The following is a 16,368-nucleotide window of genomic DNA, read 5'->3' as shown; positions in this document are numbered from 1 at the left end:
TTCAACAATTACACTGTATCAAAACCTAGGGAAGAAGCCTAACTCATCGTAAAGAATTGCAAAAGTGAATACTTGTCAAAAAGACAAATTAATGATATAATAATATAATAAGATGATAATGAATAAAATGTCATCAACAAAAAATGATCAAATATAAATGAAATATACAGTTTGATAGATGATAATATTTAAAAAAACATTATGTAAAATCCTAATTAGAATAAAAAAAATTTAATCTGAATTTAAAATAATATAAAATCTAAAGATGTATTATAAATAAAAATCTAAATGGTTATAAACAAATTAAATATTTATTAATTCTGAATATTTTCGAAAAATGGTTAAATCAAATAAAAACAAATAGTTAATTTGAATCAATTAAGGGAGAAAAATGAGGAAGATATTGGTTTAGTTTAAATCAAGTCGTGAGGTAGTTGTCAAAATCTAATTTTAATATTAAAAATAAATTTAAATTCCAAAAGAGGCAAAACGGTCATTTTTCAGTTTTGAAATTGAATCTATTAGATTATAATATGATTAATTTGATTATTAATCAAACTCTCCAATTATATTGTATTTATATACCGGTTATTAATCAAGCTCTCCACTTACACTGCTTGATTATCAATAAAACTCTACACTTACATTGTATTTAATATTTTGGACATACAAACTAACTAAGGCAAGTCAAGTACTATCAAAATAACAACTAACATAGTGACTAAATATGAAATAATATGTACAATTGAATCTAATAACATATACAAAACAATTTAAAACTTAAAAAATATGAACAAAATATCTGATTAATTTAATAAAAATATGTATAAAATAATGAAAAACAATTCAAACATTTGAATAGATTTAAAATTTGATTAGATAAATCAAATTTGATAATACATGAATATTTAAATTATAAATTTGGTAGAAAAATCTGCATATTTAATTCAACTAAGATTAATATAAAAAATGGTTAAACAGAAACTAAAATAATAATAAAAGTCAGTTTGAAACCTTAACTATGTGAGCAAAACTACGGTTAAATTAAGGAAGACGGTTATTTTTAATTTTTCAAATGAATCAATAAAAGGAAAAGTGGAGAATTAAGACATCAGCAATTACCAACCCATCATTATTTATGATTCTACACTTACCATGTATGTGTAGTTTCATAAAAAAAAAAATCTACGAACTAGACAAGGGTAAAACAGGATTTGAAAATTCGTGGCCATGTGCCTTCATGTGAGTTGCTAATTGCTATAAATCTTATTATTTACCGATTTTGCCATTTTTCAAAATCAAACTCTAAAATCTGTCATATAATTCAATTTTTCAAAAATAAACCATAGAATTAAATAATATATTTATCTTTTTATTTTGAAAAAACATCTTTATCAAATTCCAAAGAGATTTGATTCCAAAGGCAAATCCCATTGATCAAGATGTTCAGTCACTTCACCATCTCTAAGATATGTGAATTAAATTGATTTGGACTAATCATGGGCCATTTTTTTCATTTACGGTCTTATGTCATCAAAAGTCAAATAATAGAGATTCAAAACTCAAAACTACGACAATGTGACAATGTAACCATTTTTCTTAGTCATCTTATGCATGTGCTGAAATAAAATGACGCAGAGATCTTATTTATTTTTAAAATATTGTATAAAGAAAAGAATAATGGTTTTAAATAACAAAAATATTTTTAAATATAATAAAATGTTATTATCTATCAATGATAGACAATAATAGACAATAACATTTTATTATATTTATTCATTTTTTTATATTTAAAAACAATCCGGATGAAAATTATTTTTCTAAAAAATATATTATTAATAATTAATAGATTAATTTCTTTTTTAAGGGATGAACAACATGTTTATTAATTTAGTTTTGTCCCTTAACAAATAGAGAATAGGTATTATCTAGAAGTATGTATTAAGTTCAAATATACACTCATCCAATATACATTCATTGATTTTAAGTCGAAAGGTTGGTGGATGGATAATTTTGTAGCTATGAACTTTCTTTACAATTTTTCAACATATATATTAATTAAGGTCGAGATTTCTTGATTTGATATCTTTCTTTCTCTCTTTCTCTCTCTCTCTTTTTTTTTTTTTTAAAAAAAAAACTTTAATTTAAATTAAGATTTCATGTTGAGAATATACATCTAGTTCAAACTAAGAGTCCTATTTACTATCTCTATTAGTCTCTCGTATAATTATATTAATCTTAATAATAATAAAAAAAAAACACATGTAAGAATACATATATGATATATATGACTAACATATTTACGAATAAGAACTCTACCGTTCAATATTCTTTTTACTAGTTGGATCTATCAACTGAGACCTTTATATAAAAGTAAGTATATTCAATTGGCATACGAATGCATTAATAATTATGGGTTCTATAATTCTGACCCTCTTATCTCCAATTTTATTAAAAAAATTCAGATCGGCACTAATAGGTTTCTTTGATTTCTATTGTATATGACAATTTTTTTTTTTACTTCAATTGTATATGTTATCTATACACACACATTTATAGTATTCTTTATTTTGGTATAACGATTTACAAATGGGGCTTTTTCTTGCCCTATTTTTTTTTCTTTTAGGTGAATATATTAAAAGGGTGTGGGGGAAATAGATGTGATTTTTTATCGAGTGGGTAATTTTAATGCCAACCATATAATAGCCTCCTAACTTTGGGCCTTTTCAAAACAGACAACACACTCTATCTCTTGCAATTTGTCTGCCTTTCACACTTTTTTTTTTTTGCCATGATAATATAACAACAACAATAATAATAATAATAATAATTTATTATTATTATTATTATTATTATTATTATTATTTTCTTGATAACAATTGACTAGACATGTACGGGTAAAACCCTATTTTAGTACAAGCTAAGAGCAGAGTGGTACCAATACAAGATAAACTTTGCATACTATATGTGATCTCACAATGTGATAAGAATCAATGTCGGACCAGTTTGACAAATGTGACATAAGTTTCATCATCAATAAGAAGGAAATATAATTGAGAATATCAAGTAATTGGTTAGTTTTGAAATATCTCATCTCTTCCTCTTCTAACTTTCTTTTGCTTCATCGTTCCTTTTATCCAAATGACAGAGTTGGAGTCAATAGAGAGAAAATAGAGAATTTTCTATGAAAAATAAGAAAAGGGTTGCCTTCAAAATTAGGCAATAGATCAAGATGATATTTAACGTATGAGAATATGTGAGATATTTTTTTCGAATCATATATAACGGAGAGGAGGGATCGAACTCCAGACCTCGAGGTTGATCAATAACATGTAAGTGGAAGATTTTGAACTAATTTAGCTATGTTCAAATTAGCTATTCAATATTAATTGACGTAAGACATGCCTTTGAACAAAAGGATAAGAGAATTCAAATCTCCACCTACGTGTTGTTGAACAAAATTTTCTAAAAAAATTGTTATAAAATAGAAATTCAATTGATAATTTAGCAACTCTAATTCAATTTTGTGTCTGATAAGTTCTTCAAAATTTAGGACTCAAAAGAGATTTTTTTTTAGAATATTTAAGTACCTATTTGACAAAGCTAAAAGTTCACAGTAATTGATTTGAGTAATACTTTTATGATTAAATAATTAAGCGTATAACAATTTTTTAAAAGAATTACAAATATAGCAAAATTTATTAATAATAGAATCCTATCAATTATAAACTATATCGCCGAAAGACTCCTGGAACGATATAATTTATTACTAATAGATTCTCAGTGCTGAATTTATATTTTTTGTTAATATCTGAGAATTTCTTTTACATTATCTTTATGCCCCTTTTTGAACCTAATTGTTATATTTGTAGCTGTTCCAAAAGTTGAGAAGCTCTACTCAGAATTTATCGGTCGAAACTAATTAAGTGGAAAGGAGGGGCATAATGGGAATGGGGAAAACAGTGATACAGTTAAGAAACAGATCTTTGATGTTTTTTTGTGCACGTACTGACCAACCATAGGTCCGTGATGGTGATGGGTGCTACTATGCGTACGTTAGATTAAAACATCCAACTAGTCTTTTGTCTGAGGAAAGAAAACTTATGAAAGAAATAGACCAAACATGTCTGAATTTTGGAGACATTTCCCTCAACTCCAATTTCCTCTTTGCATTAATGCCATTTTCCCAAACAATTTTTAACCCTCTTTTTCTCTCTCTCTCTCTCCTTATGATAAGGTTTTATTGTAATAAAAGTCTATTCTAATTCCAAAATACTATGAATGGGAGAAATCAACGGAATTGACAATGACGTCGCCTTCATAGGTGGAAACATAAAATATTCAAAATAAATAATAGACCCAACTAGAAAGAAGAATATTAACCAATTTAGCTAAAAATTTCACATCATATTGCTTCCATACTCTAAATTAATAATAAATATTTTAGTGAAGTTGGTGGATTTAAGACTTCCAAAATAATCGTTTTTGTTCCTTTATATTAAGCATAACTATGGTAAATACAAATAATAACAAAAGCGTATTTATTTATAGAACATTGACAATTTGTAAATGCTCTTACTAACCTGTATTATGATTATAGAGATTAATGAGATAAATTTTGACAGGTTAATAATACGTTAAATTTTGATAAATTAAATTGTTTTACAATTTGCTGTAATTTAGGAAAAATTAATTATGTGTGGGCGGAGAAATTAAGGGTAATTCATCACCCGCAGTACACGTCAGCACGTGGGACCTACAAGCTTGAAAGTCCCAGTCAGTGGTCCCGATCACATACAACATAAGCCCAGCACAACAAACTTGGGCCGACAATAGGCCCAACCAAAGCCCACAAAACCCAACCCCTAATCTGAATGCAAGCCCAACCGCCACCGGCATACCAACGCCGTAAAACGCGCCGAGGTTTATATTCGCCGCCACAGACGGCCGGGCACTCCCTCTCAAAACGCCGCATCCAACGGTCTGCGGGCAATTTCCGAGTTCACACAGCCCCAAAATCGGTAGCGCCACCGACGTCAGCCGGAGAATCTCGCCGTCGTCGGTAAACATCCTGGCCCATTTATTCCTCATCCCTGTGGCAAACGACGTCGCTCCCAACCCCATAATCGCCGCCACAAACACCGCAACCACAGCGGAAAGCTTCGCTTTCTGCGGCCGGCCACCGCCGAGTTCATTCCCAACGCGAGTTGAAACAGCAAAACCAAGAGACGACGGAAAAATATAAATCAACGACGTCGTTTGAATCAACACCCCCATCGAAGCAACGGTTGCTTTGGGGTCCACAAGAAGTCCACACAACACGATCATAATCTCGTACCACCACCATTCCAAACAAACCGATATACAGCTCGGCGCGGCTAGCTCCAAAAGCGGCTTCCAGCCACTCAAGCATTCCCGGCTCGGCGCCGTCCACGTCGGAGCGTGAACATCCGAAACAACGACGTACACCACTAAAAAAACCAACACCAAAAAATTCGTAGCCGCCGCTGAGGCCGCCACGCCAGCTACCCCAAACTCAAAATAACTAACCAACAGGATATTGATCGGCACGTGACAGAGTGCCCCGCCAAGCGATGCTAAAGTTAATGGGACGGTAATGCCCTGAGCGCGAAGGTAAATTCTGATTGGGTTAATGAAAGAATTGGTGACAAGGTCGGGGAGAGAGAAAAACAAATAAGTCTGCGCCATTGCTGTGATGCTTGGATCTTGACGGAGTAAGAGGAGAATTTTGGACATTTTTACCCACAGTAAAGAAATGGGTAATGAAGATACAAGAAGAAAAATTACCGCACGGTGAAGGGTTAAAGAAAGGAGCTTCGGACGGTGGGCTCCGAAGGCTTGAGAACAGAGTGGCTCCATGCCTAAAGCCAAACCGGAGAGAACAGAGTAACCGGTGATATTAGCGAAGGCGATTGCGAGTGAACCGGCAGCGAGTTCCATGTCACCGAGCCGGCCGAGAAAAAGCATGGAAATGATTGAACGGGAATAGATTATGAGAGCCGTTAGAGCAATTGGGAAAGCCAATGAGAACAGAGATTTGGCTTCGGTGATAATTTCTGAAAATGAAAATAACTGCTGCGGTGGCGGTGGCGGTGGTGGCTGTTTTTTGGGGAAAACATCGAAAAAGTGAAGTAATTGGGACGGTGGCGGCGGTGGTGGCGGCGGGGGGAAATTGGTTGCAGGGGCAGAGGAAGGATTTGAGATTGAAACACACATGATGATTGAATGAAGGGGAATGAAGTGAAGTACTTGTTTTGTGTGGGAATCAGGTACATGAATTGGAGAGAGATACTGGGAGGCCAATCTTTTTTAATGCCTGCTGGGTCTTTCTTTTTTGGTATTTTTTTTTTCTCAGTCGAGGAAATGGGGAGCTATGGGATAAGGTATTAATAGAACGGAAGAGAGAGAAATGTAGGTTTTCTAATTGGAAAAAGAAAAATGCTTTCGCATATCATTTATAAATACATTCTATCAAATTGTTCAATCATAACTTACAATCATAATATGAGTGATGAGAAGGAATGCACAAAAATAGATGCATCCAAGTATTATCCTAATAAAAATACTTATATGCATTTTGTCAATATCTATTTTTGTGCATCTCACAACAAATTTCAATCATAATCTATTCCATGGCAAATTTTTCTTTCTATTTTTGAAATATTTTAATTCGTTTTTTTTCTTTTTATGTGTGTGATGATATAGTTACCTAAGTATTACTCCTTCAAGTAGTAACATACTCACTACATTTCAAGTTATACCCATCTCATAGGTAGGAATTAACTAGGTTGATTTTGGCTAAATAATTTTCTTTTTGTAACATATTAAATAATGAAAAATATTGGATTTTAATACACACAATTGTCTAATTGTAATTTGTTTAGTGATGAATTTTCTTCTAACTTTGTTCAAGTATTGCTGTTCAACAATCAGCACATTCCTTTTTGAAAGCATTTTAAAAGAATGTACTTGTGCTGTGCTGTGAGTGAGTCGGCAATGGCGGACTTGATGGTTGTTACTCTCTTTCTTCATTTTCCTTTTTTAACGTTGTTATATATATATACATACATACATACATATATATATATATATATATATATATATATATATATATATATTATTAAAGAAAATGTACTCTTTCAGATTTGTCAGCTGTGTTCTGCTAGTTGGTTCAATTTCCCATGGACGGAAAGGAGAGAAGGCTGTGGAAAATTTTAAATTTCGTCTTCGGTTTATTTGGATTTTTTTCAAAATAATTAAAATTAATTTTTCTTATAAAGTTTACAGAAGTTTACTTTGAATATAGATGCCTTCTAAAATTATTAAATTACAGAAATTAAGTTTTCTCATCAACTGTGTGGTTGGTGAGTTTGATTGCAACAATTTTCTTATTTTTAAAGTATAACGGTTAAAAATCTCAAAATTTTGGAGCAATTGGTATAAACTATTAAAATTTAAAGTTTAATAACAATTGAATTTGTGAAAATGAGTATAGTTCAATTGACATTAAATATACATAAAGGTTAGAGGTTTGATCATTTCATCCACGTATTGTAAAAAAAAATATATAATAATAATAATAATGATTTGATTTTTTAAAGTGATGGTTAATTACTAAGTTACATTAATGATAAATGTATTGGTTAAATAGTTCAAAATTTGTGCTCTCTAATTTTGATTGAAGTTCGAATTTCTCACCTTAGTCTAGTTTTTGCTTTTTTTTCCCTTCTAATTCTAATAATATGAAATGAGTTTAAGGGCAAGAAGACAAATTTTTAATCCTTAAAAGTATTCACTTTGTGCAAGTTTAGGTGGTGTTCCATCCATTTTCACTATTTATAAATGATTGATCCTTGACCCAAAAAAAACCCACTTTTTCTTTCATAAAATGAAAATAAACCTAAAAAAAAAAAAAAAAGGAGAAGACTTTATATTGTATGGTAAAAATAAAAATCAATCAGCACAATTGGAATGTTTCTGAAAGTTGGTCTTGTTTCTCTAAGGACTGTCCTCTCTGCCTTTCTTCCCCTGCTCATGTTTTTTTCTAAAAAAAAATATATAAAATTTTTACTTCACATTTACCCAATATTTTTCTTTTGGAAAATTTTCATAATAAAAAATGTCAAATTATTTATAGAAATAAAAGAAATTACTAATAAACATTGATAGATTTCTATCAGCGTCTACCAATGATAGAAACTAATAGAAGTATGATTGATAGAGTTGATAGAAGTTATCAGTATCTATTAGTGGTAGAAACTGATAGAAGTCTACAAGGATTAAATTTTATTATTTTATGTAAATAATTTTTCTTATTTTCTGTTTTTGAAAATCTTCGTTTTTTTAAAAAAAAAAAAAATTCATTCTAAACCAGTCAGTTGACCATGATATTTTGGGAGAAAAATGCAAAAAATATTGTCTACTTTTTATGAACTTTAGGCTGAAGCCATGATGAGGGATGGGCTCTGGGCCAAGAAAATGACAAAGTCATGTATGTTTGATAACCTGGCCTTTCTTAAAATATAACCTTACCTTACACTATGTTAATTTCAATATATTTACAACCATTTAATTTCGAATACATTTGAAAAAAATATTCCCAATAGTTTTAATCCATTCAACTATATATTCTATAAACTATTTAGAATTTGCTAAAGTAAGAATAGTTTATAATATGAATCGAAATATTATCGTATTACCTCCCGAACAAGAAGCTACAGTTAGCTATGAATCCTTACATACAAATAGAGATTAACTCAATTGAGAAAATTCAAGCAATAAAAACTGATAAGAAGCACCTACATAATTTATTTTATATGATGCTACAACATAAAATCAATTGAGTCTTGTGAATGTTCATTACTGTTATTTTATTTGCAAGCATATACTAATTTATTTTGGTATTCACTTTGGTCCCATACATTTCTTATTTAGGGTTTTAGTTTTATTATGAGTATTTTGAGTGAAGGATAGAAGAACTTTTAATTCTTTTTGGCTAAACAGGTTAGGTTTTAAGGTTTTGTAGGGAACACTGTGTGATTAGTTCTAGGTTTTAGGTTTTTATGAATGAAAATCTTAGATGACAAAGCTTCATCACCACTTTGCAATTCTTGAGCTAGGGTTGCATTCCAAGAACATTTAGGTACGTAGATCTGATGATTTTGCTTGTGGAGTGTTGAAACTTTAAGTAAGGAACTAGTTCTTCTCATTTCTTAGTCTTCAATAAAAAAGTAATCCAAATCTAAACATTTCCTTTATATGGACATCAAAATAACTTTGAGGGTTTTTAGAATCTGTTGTAAGGAGTTCAACTAAAGAGTTCTTAATTTACAAATTGATAGGATTTTTATCTCAAATCAACTAACATAAAGTATGTGCTACCAACTTCACTTTTGAACTAAAATAAATAGTATTCAAATTCTACCAACCAAAATACATGAAGAGCTTGGTGGTTTTTCTCAAAATGCAAGCCACAAAGAAAAGCCACCACCACAAAAAAGCCATCCCATAGAATAAAAAAGAAAGGAAACTTGACTACAAATTTAGCCTTTGTTGGGTGTCAACCACACACCCAAAATAGACAGAACAAGGCTGTCTCCAATGCATATTTGACCAAGGGGGGAAGAGAATATTACAGAGAGAAAATCAAGTCATTGAAGCAAAATTATTATTCCCCATTTGGAATAATCTCAATTTGATATATATCATATCACAATCACAAATAGTTTACAAGTTGTGTCAAAACAAAAATGACTCAAAAAAGGGAAATGGAATGGCGTGATGGACGCACAGAGAAGAAATTCCTTCTTTTGAAAACATTGAAGAGAGTGTCACTTTCTCACAGGCATTTCATCAAACAGATTGAAGGTAAGGAGACATAAGTTTTTTTAGTGCCCTAAGGCTCCCACTCTCCACCTCATAACCCCATTTAACCAATCTCTGTCTCTCACTTGTAATGTCCTTTACTAAATATACCTAACAATTAAAAAAAAAAAAAACCCAACTTTTTCTCTCACTTGTTTAAATACCTTCGATTTCTATACTTTTCAATTTTTGTTTACTTTCAAAATCATTATTTGTTTTTAAACCATATATGGGATGAGGGATCAAAACTTTCATTTTGAGGTTAATAATATAGTTTAATGTCAATTGAGTTATTTCTTTTTCTCTTATCTTTGACAACTTTTCATTATCATTTTTTTAAAGTATAGAAATCAAAATAAGTAAAGTTGAAAATATATGAACAAAAAAGAATATCTTGATAGTATACAAACCAAAATGAACTAGAGTAGGGATGTACATGGGCCGGATTGAGCCGGATTGGATGAATTTTGTGGACCAATCTGAAAATTTGGGTTGGCTAATAATGAACCCTATCCATTCATTTTTGAAGGGTCAACCCATCCCAACCCAACCCAACCCAAAATTTTTGGATTAGGTCGGGTTGGGTCGCCAATTTTTTTTTGTTGAATTTTGAAGGATGGCAGATCGACGTGAGGTCGGAAGCGTGAGGCTGGAGATGTGTAGCCGGAAGCGTGAGATCGAAGTTGAAGTGTTAGACGTGAGGCACGATTTACGTCTTCGAATGTCCAAAAATCGGAAGTCAGAGGTGCAATTTGCGTCTTGCGAGTGGAGCGTCGGACGAGGGGAGGGAATCGAGGAGTGTCGGAGCGTGAGCGTGAGGCCGGAGCGGAGCGTCGAACAAGGGGAGGGAATCGAAGGACAAGGGTTTGGCTTTAGGGGTGGTGAGGGGAGGGAGTCGAAGGTTTGTTTGTTTTATTTTTTTAATATATATATATATATATATATATATATATAACCCAACCCTACCCAACCCAAACGGTTTGGGTTGGGTAGATCAGGTTGGTCGGGTTATCGAGTTTTCAAAATACCCCTAAACTAGAGTCGGAAATACAAGGACTAACATTGTATTTAAATCATACATTTATTTATCTTAATTTCATAAATATTTTAAAAATATAGATAAATTGAATGAAAATTGAAAGTCGAAAGGATGTAGTAATGATCAGAAATAATATGGTCTCAGTTATCATCAACATTCTAGAATTTTCACATAAAGGTAGCTCTGAAAGGTTGATAAAAATTAAGGATAGGTAAGAATTGGAGAGGAATGGATAATATGGGTTTGGTTGTGAGGGTTTTGAAGAGAAGAGGCAGCTTCCTTTGGAGTCAACAAGGGGAGAAAAAGAAAAAGAAAAAGAAAAAGAAAAAGAAAAAGAAATAAAGAAAGAGACCCACATAACAAAATTAGAAGAAAAATAAAAGGCATTCTGACAAGTATGTTTTTGGCACTTGGTACGTCACTTCCTTGTTTCTATAACAGCAGCACCTTGTTTGTTCCCCGTTTTTGTGCCATGGATTCACACCATTTTACCATAAAAATTCTGTTTTTGTTTAGGAGAAGCATGTATTTGAGTTATTCTTCCCTTAATAACTCCTTTTTTAAATTAATATGTCTTAACTTGTTTTGTATTTTCTTCCCTCCTTTCTATTATTAATGGGTTTGCTTCAATTGTTGATGTATCATCAGTATTCATAATTTCTAATTCAATATCCTTCCCAACTAAATACCACATTTTTCATATGTATAATACTTTTTTTGATAATAATTTTTTTTTTAAGTTTTATTTTGAATAAGACTCCATATAGTGCTCCATGATTATTGATTATTGGATTCTTGAAGTATATACTTTTTTCAATCTTTGTTCTGAATGTCTATATCATCGTCGTTATTATTATTAAAAGTTTCTTAATGGTTTTACTATATATATTTACACACACGTGTTAAATTTGAAATCACGTTTCCTTTTCTTGACCAGCCACTTTTGATTATGTATTCAAGGAAGCAATTCATCCTCTCCCACTTGCATACCACTAAAATGATATACACATAATTTCAAAACCTCAAATTTTTTATACATATAAATACACTTAATTAATCGAGATAATTGTAAATATAGCAATCTAATCTAAAACATGTGCAAATATAACACAATGCAAAAGAAGTTACAGATATAACAAAATTTAGATTTTGTTTTTGAAATCTATGAGTGATAGATCGCTAGTAGAGATCTATCAGTGATAAACCATATCATTGGCTAGAGTCTATCATTGATAGATCTGGTTATATTTGCAGTTCTTTAAAAATGTCACTATATATCAAAATGCTATCTAAATACATTTACTCTAATTAATAATAAGGTGTAAGATCGAATTATTTAATGATAATTAGTATCTTATCCACTAATAACAATGGAAGGATAAGTGTACAAAATTTTTGAATCTAAATAGTATAGATATGTATAATGAATTAAGAAATATCCATTGTACCAATATAGTATCTAATGTTTAGGTTATTGCCATAATTAAGAATGTTTTATGTATATCATTAATATTTACTTCTATAATTTTGAAACTTAGGATATGAGAGTATTAATCATACCACTTTTCAAAGGATCTTAGTCTTAAAATATTATACATTATTAAAAGAATATATATAGTATAGGATTAGGAGAGAGGAATGTTTGGCCTTACTAGATTTGCACTAAAGGACACTGTCCAAAAGGGACTTCTTATTATGGCAAAGTTAAGAAACCAAAGGGCCTTTTTTCTTTTTTCTTTTTTTCGATTTTTCCAAAAATAAACTCTACCAAGTGGGTAAAAATAAAATTAAAAAGAGAGAGAGAGAAAGCACTGGTGTTGTAAAGCAGACTGAAAGAGGGGGAATATCTTGAATCTTATTGGGTGGATGGTGGGTGGGTCCCATAAATGACATTGGAAGTGGAGCCCACAAGGTTTATTTTAATGGTGATGATGGGCTTAGCTAGTTGGGTGTGTGGTGATCATGGAGGCACATGATCCAGCTGCCTAACTTTGCTGTTTATGACTCATTCAGGGCCTTCTATGTTTGACTCCTGTCTAGGGTTTTTATTTATTTATTCCTTTTAATCCTTTTCTATCTTTATTAAAATAAAAATATACACAATGGGATAATATTAAAAAAAAAAAACACACAAATTTTAATTAGGATTTATACGACATGTTTTGATTTTATTAATCATCTGCCTAACTTATGAAATTATATATTCTGTTATATTTTCCCCAATATTCTATTATCATCAATTTATTTTATGTTATTTTCCTATGGTGCACGTTCAAGGATTTTATTTTAATGAGCGCGTCACAGTGAATTTATATCCCAATAATATGTAATTCTATTTTTTCTCTTAATTATCGTGATATATGCTACTTGAGAAATATTATTATAATTTAGACCTTAATTGATCACTAATTTAACAATAAGAATTATTACAATAAAATTGATAAATATATAAAATGTTGTAGTTATTGAACTACATGCTCTTTAAAAAAAAATTGTAGCTATAGTTCTAAGGCACATAATTGTAACGATATATATATATATCTTTGTTTGCTAATACAACAACATAGGAGTATGTAAATATATATCCAAACATTTACCATTTTAGGACAAAATTATGAATATATGATGCTTTAATTAAAACCCATTAGCATTTTTTTAATATAAAAACCATTAGGATTTTAATTACCAGTATTCTCACTAATTTAATCGGAAAATATATATGGAACACGTGGCAATACCCCAGGACATTGGAAAAGGAACTATCAGAGGGAAAGATTGGGCTTCTTTCTTTTTCTCTCTCTTGTAAGAAAAAAAAATCAATTTTTTTTTTTTATATCTTTTAGTTATTTATCTTCTAAAACTTTGAATTTCATGAAATTTAACCCCACACTTCGATATGTATTATCATTTTGACTTTAAACTTGAAAAAAATTACCAATATTTATCCACTGAAGTTTTATTTTAAAAGTATATATATAATCAAGAACGTTCAATGAATTATATAGCATCAAACGTAAGGATGGTGCAAAATTGATAGGATTTCAATAGTAACACAAGTGCTATGTTTCTTCAAAATTTATGAGTTGTGACAAAGTTATTTAATAATTAACTTTTACGCATGAATCAAATTTATATAATGTGCAAAACTTGTTATTGAAAAAATTGAGTTTGTAGAGATTTTTAGATTTCATTTTGTGGGTGAATTAGTAGAAATTAAATAGATAGAAAAAAATTGCAACCTTTAATTAACTAGGTTTAGGGTTTGATGACATTAAAGACTACATTTGCTCCACTGAAAAACATAATAGATAAATGCGAATAAAAAAGTGGGCTCCATTTGATTACTTTTATTGTTGTTCACTTGTGTTCTACATTTGTACTGACACATGGGCTCCACATCCAAATATGTAATCGCAATCTAATTGATGAATAAAGAGTACTCAATCCGATTTTGCTTGAGAATTATGTCCTATCGTTACCATTACCGTTATAGTTACCGTTACAACTATCTTATTGTTACTATTATAGCTGAAAAATGATCAATTGACATATTTACAGCTATTGTTACTGCTTGACCCTCAAAGGTAGAGGTAGATATAATCGTAACAGTAAATTTGACAACATTCATTATTTTAAGTAAATGAGATCAAGATCAACATTATTTTAAGTAAATGAGATCAAGATCAATCCAATTACGTTTGCAATCAAAGCATATTACAATTGATCAATCAATGAAAATTTTTTACGTTTACACCAATTTTCATTATAATTTGGTAAACGTGGTCTAAATGCATAATGAAAATTAATGTGACAAAATGATTTTTTTATGACCATCTATAACAACTTCTTCATCATATTTGCCTTTGCAATCAGAAGAGTCTTTCATATGATAAAAAGAATGAATATGTACTATAACCCATAAATCTAAATCTTAAGCTTAAATTACTCTATTGGTCTTAGAATCACATTTTAATATTGAGCCTTATGAGCAACATTTTTAGAATGTTTTTTGGTCATGACCGTAAAGTACTAATAGAGGAAGTGATAATTCATGAGTGCTTTAATAAATTGTCACAAAAAATTACACTTTGAAGTACTGATTTCTAAGAAAGCACTCGTGAACTATTTTAACTAAAAATTTAAAAATATAGAATAAGTATAGTTATATCTTAGGGATTAAGAAGTTTATGATTCAAATCCTATACTAAAAACGACTAAGAAATTAAAATAGAAACATCAAATGATTGATGATTGAGCACTTTTATCAAAATACTTTTGTTAAACTCATTTATTTTAAACTACACTTCCAAACACACCTCTCAATCATTAACACATGCTCTAATTAATTTAATCACTTTTTAGACTTTAGCTTAATCATCCAGGTTTTAAACAATAGAATCACAGTAGCCAATCCAAAGGCAGCCTCAGATTTTGCTTATTTTAAATTAATAATAACGCAAAAAACAATACCTTTGCACGTGATACATCAGATCCTTTCACAGCCAATGCCAAAGCCAGCTATTCACACAGCTCATCTAATTCACTTCCAGAAAGCTCACCAATTTTTTCTGAGGAAAAAAAGAAAAAGAAAAATGAAAGTCAAAACCAAAAAAAAAAAAAAAAAGAAAAAGGAAAAAAAGGTGCAAAACGGATCTCCAAAATCCTTTTTTTTTCCTTGGACAAAGATCCAAAACTTATTTCAAACAAAATCTCATAGCTAGGGTAGGAAAGATTCCTATAGCATGCCAGTGAACACAATTTTTCTCAATCAATACAAGACTTTTGGGTGATTCCAAATTTAAATTTAAAATGAACAATATCATAGAGGTTATGAAATCAATTGAGACTTACGTGGTTAACTAGCAATGTGTTAATTAGGGTTGTGATCATACCAGTACTAGTGTACCAGATCCCATCATAATTCTGCTGTTAAGCATGTTTGCGTGGGAGTAGTGCTAAGTTGGGTGACCTAAAGTTAGAAACTTTTATATAATACACTTCTCTAAACCTTAAAGTTAATTTCATAAATAACAAAAATTCATCATTTTTACCATTGTTATTAAAGATATCATTGTTTCGTTCGAGCAATAATATATATATATATATATATATCTTAAGACCATGTATACTTTTATTCTTATAACTTATTTCAACACTTTGAATAATAATATCTCCATTTGAATAATAATATCTCCATCTTTTGGGAATCTTTTTAAACATTTTCTATTGCTATTAAGTTTTCTGTTTTTTTTGGGCAAAACTGTCAAACTTAAAAAGAAAATATGTTGAAACAGAGAGCCATATCGCACGTGGGGAGCAGATCTCAGCACATGGATATGTAAGGACACATTCTTCTGAGCCTTTAAAGTGCAAAACAAAAGAAAAAAAAGGTAAGAGTCGTGAAGTTTAATTTTGGTCCTTTTTGGCTGGAATTTTTCTATATA

The 16,368-nt window shown here is 30.4% G+C and overlaps 1 pseudogene across 1 annotated transcript; it reads right to left on the bottom strand.

The window, feature by feature from the left end:
- Nucleotides 1–4,616: 4,616 nt before the first annotated feature.
- LOC120080213 (protein DETOXIFICATION 51 pseudogene) lies at nt 4,617–6,402 on the bottom strand (annotated as a pseudogene). The gene has a single exon (XR_016530306.1). The product of XR_016530306.1 is annotated as a protein DETOXIFICATION 51 pseudogene (transcript).
- Between the last annotated feature and the right edge of the window lie 9,966 nt (nt 6,403–16,368).

The sequence above is a fragment of the Benincasa hispida genome, chromosome 6 (genome assembly GCF_027475165.1).
Source record: "Benincasa hispida cultivar pf3 chromosome 6, pf3_genome.v1.1, whole genome shotgun sequence".
Lineage (NCBI taxonomy): Eukaryota > Viridiplantae > Streptophyta > Magnoliopsida > Cucurbitales > Cucurbitaceae > Benincasa > Benincasa hispida.
Note: the sequence above shows the minus strand (reverse complement) of the source record. Positions and strands in the feature narration are given on the sequence as shown.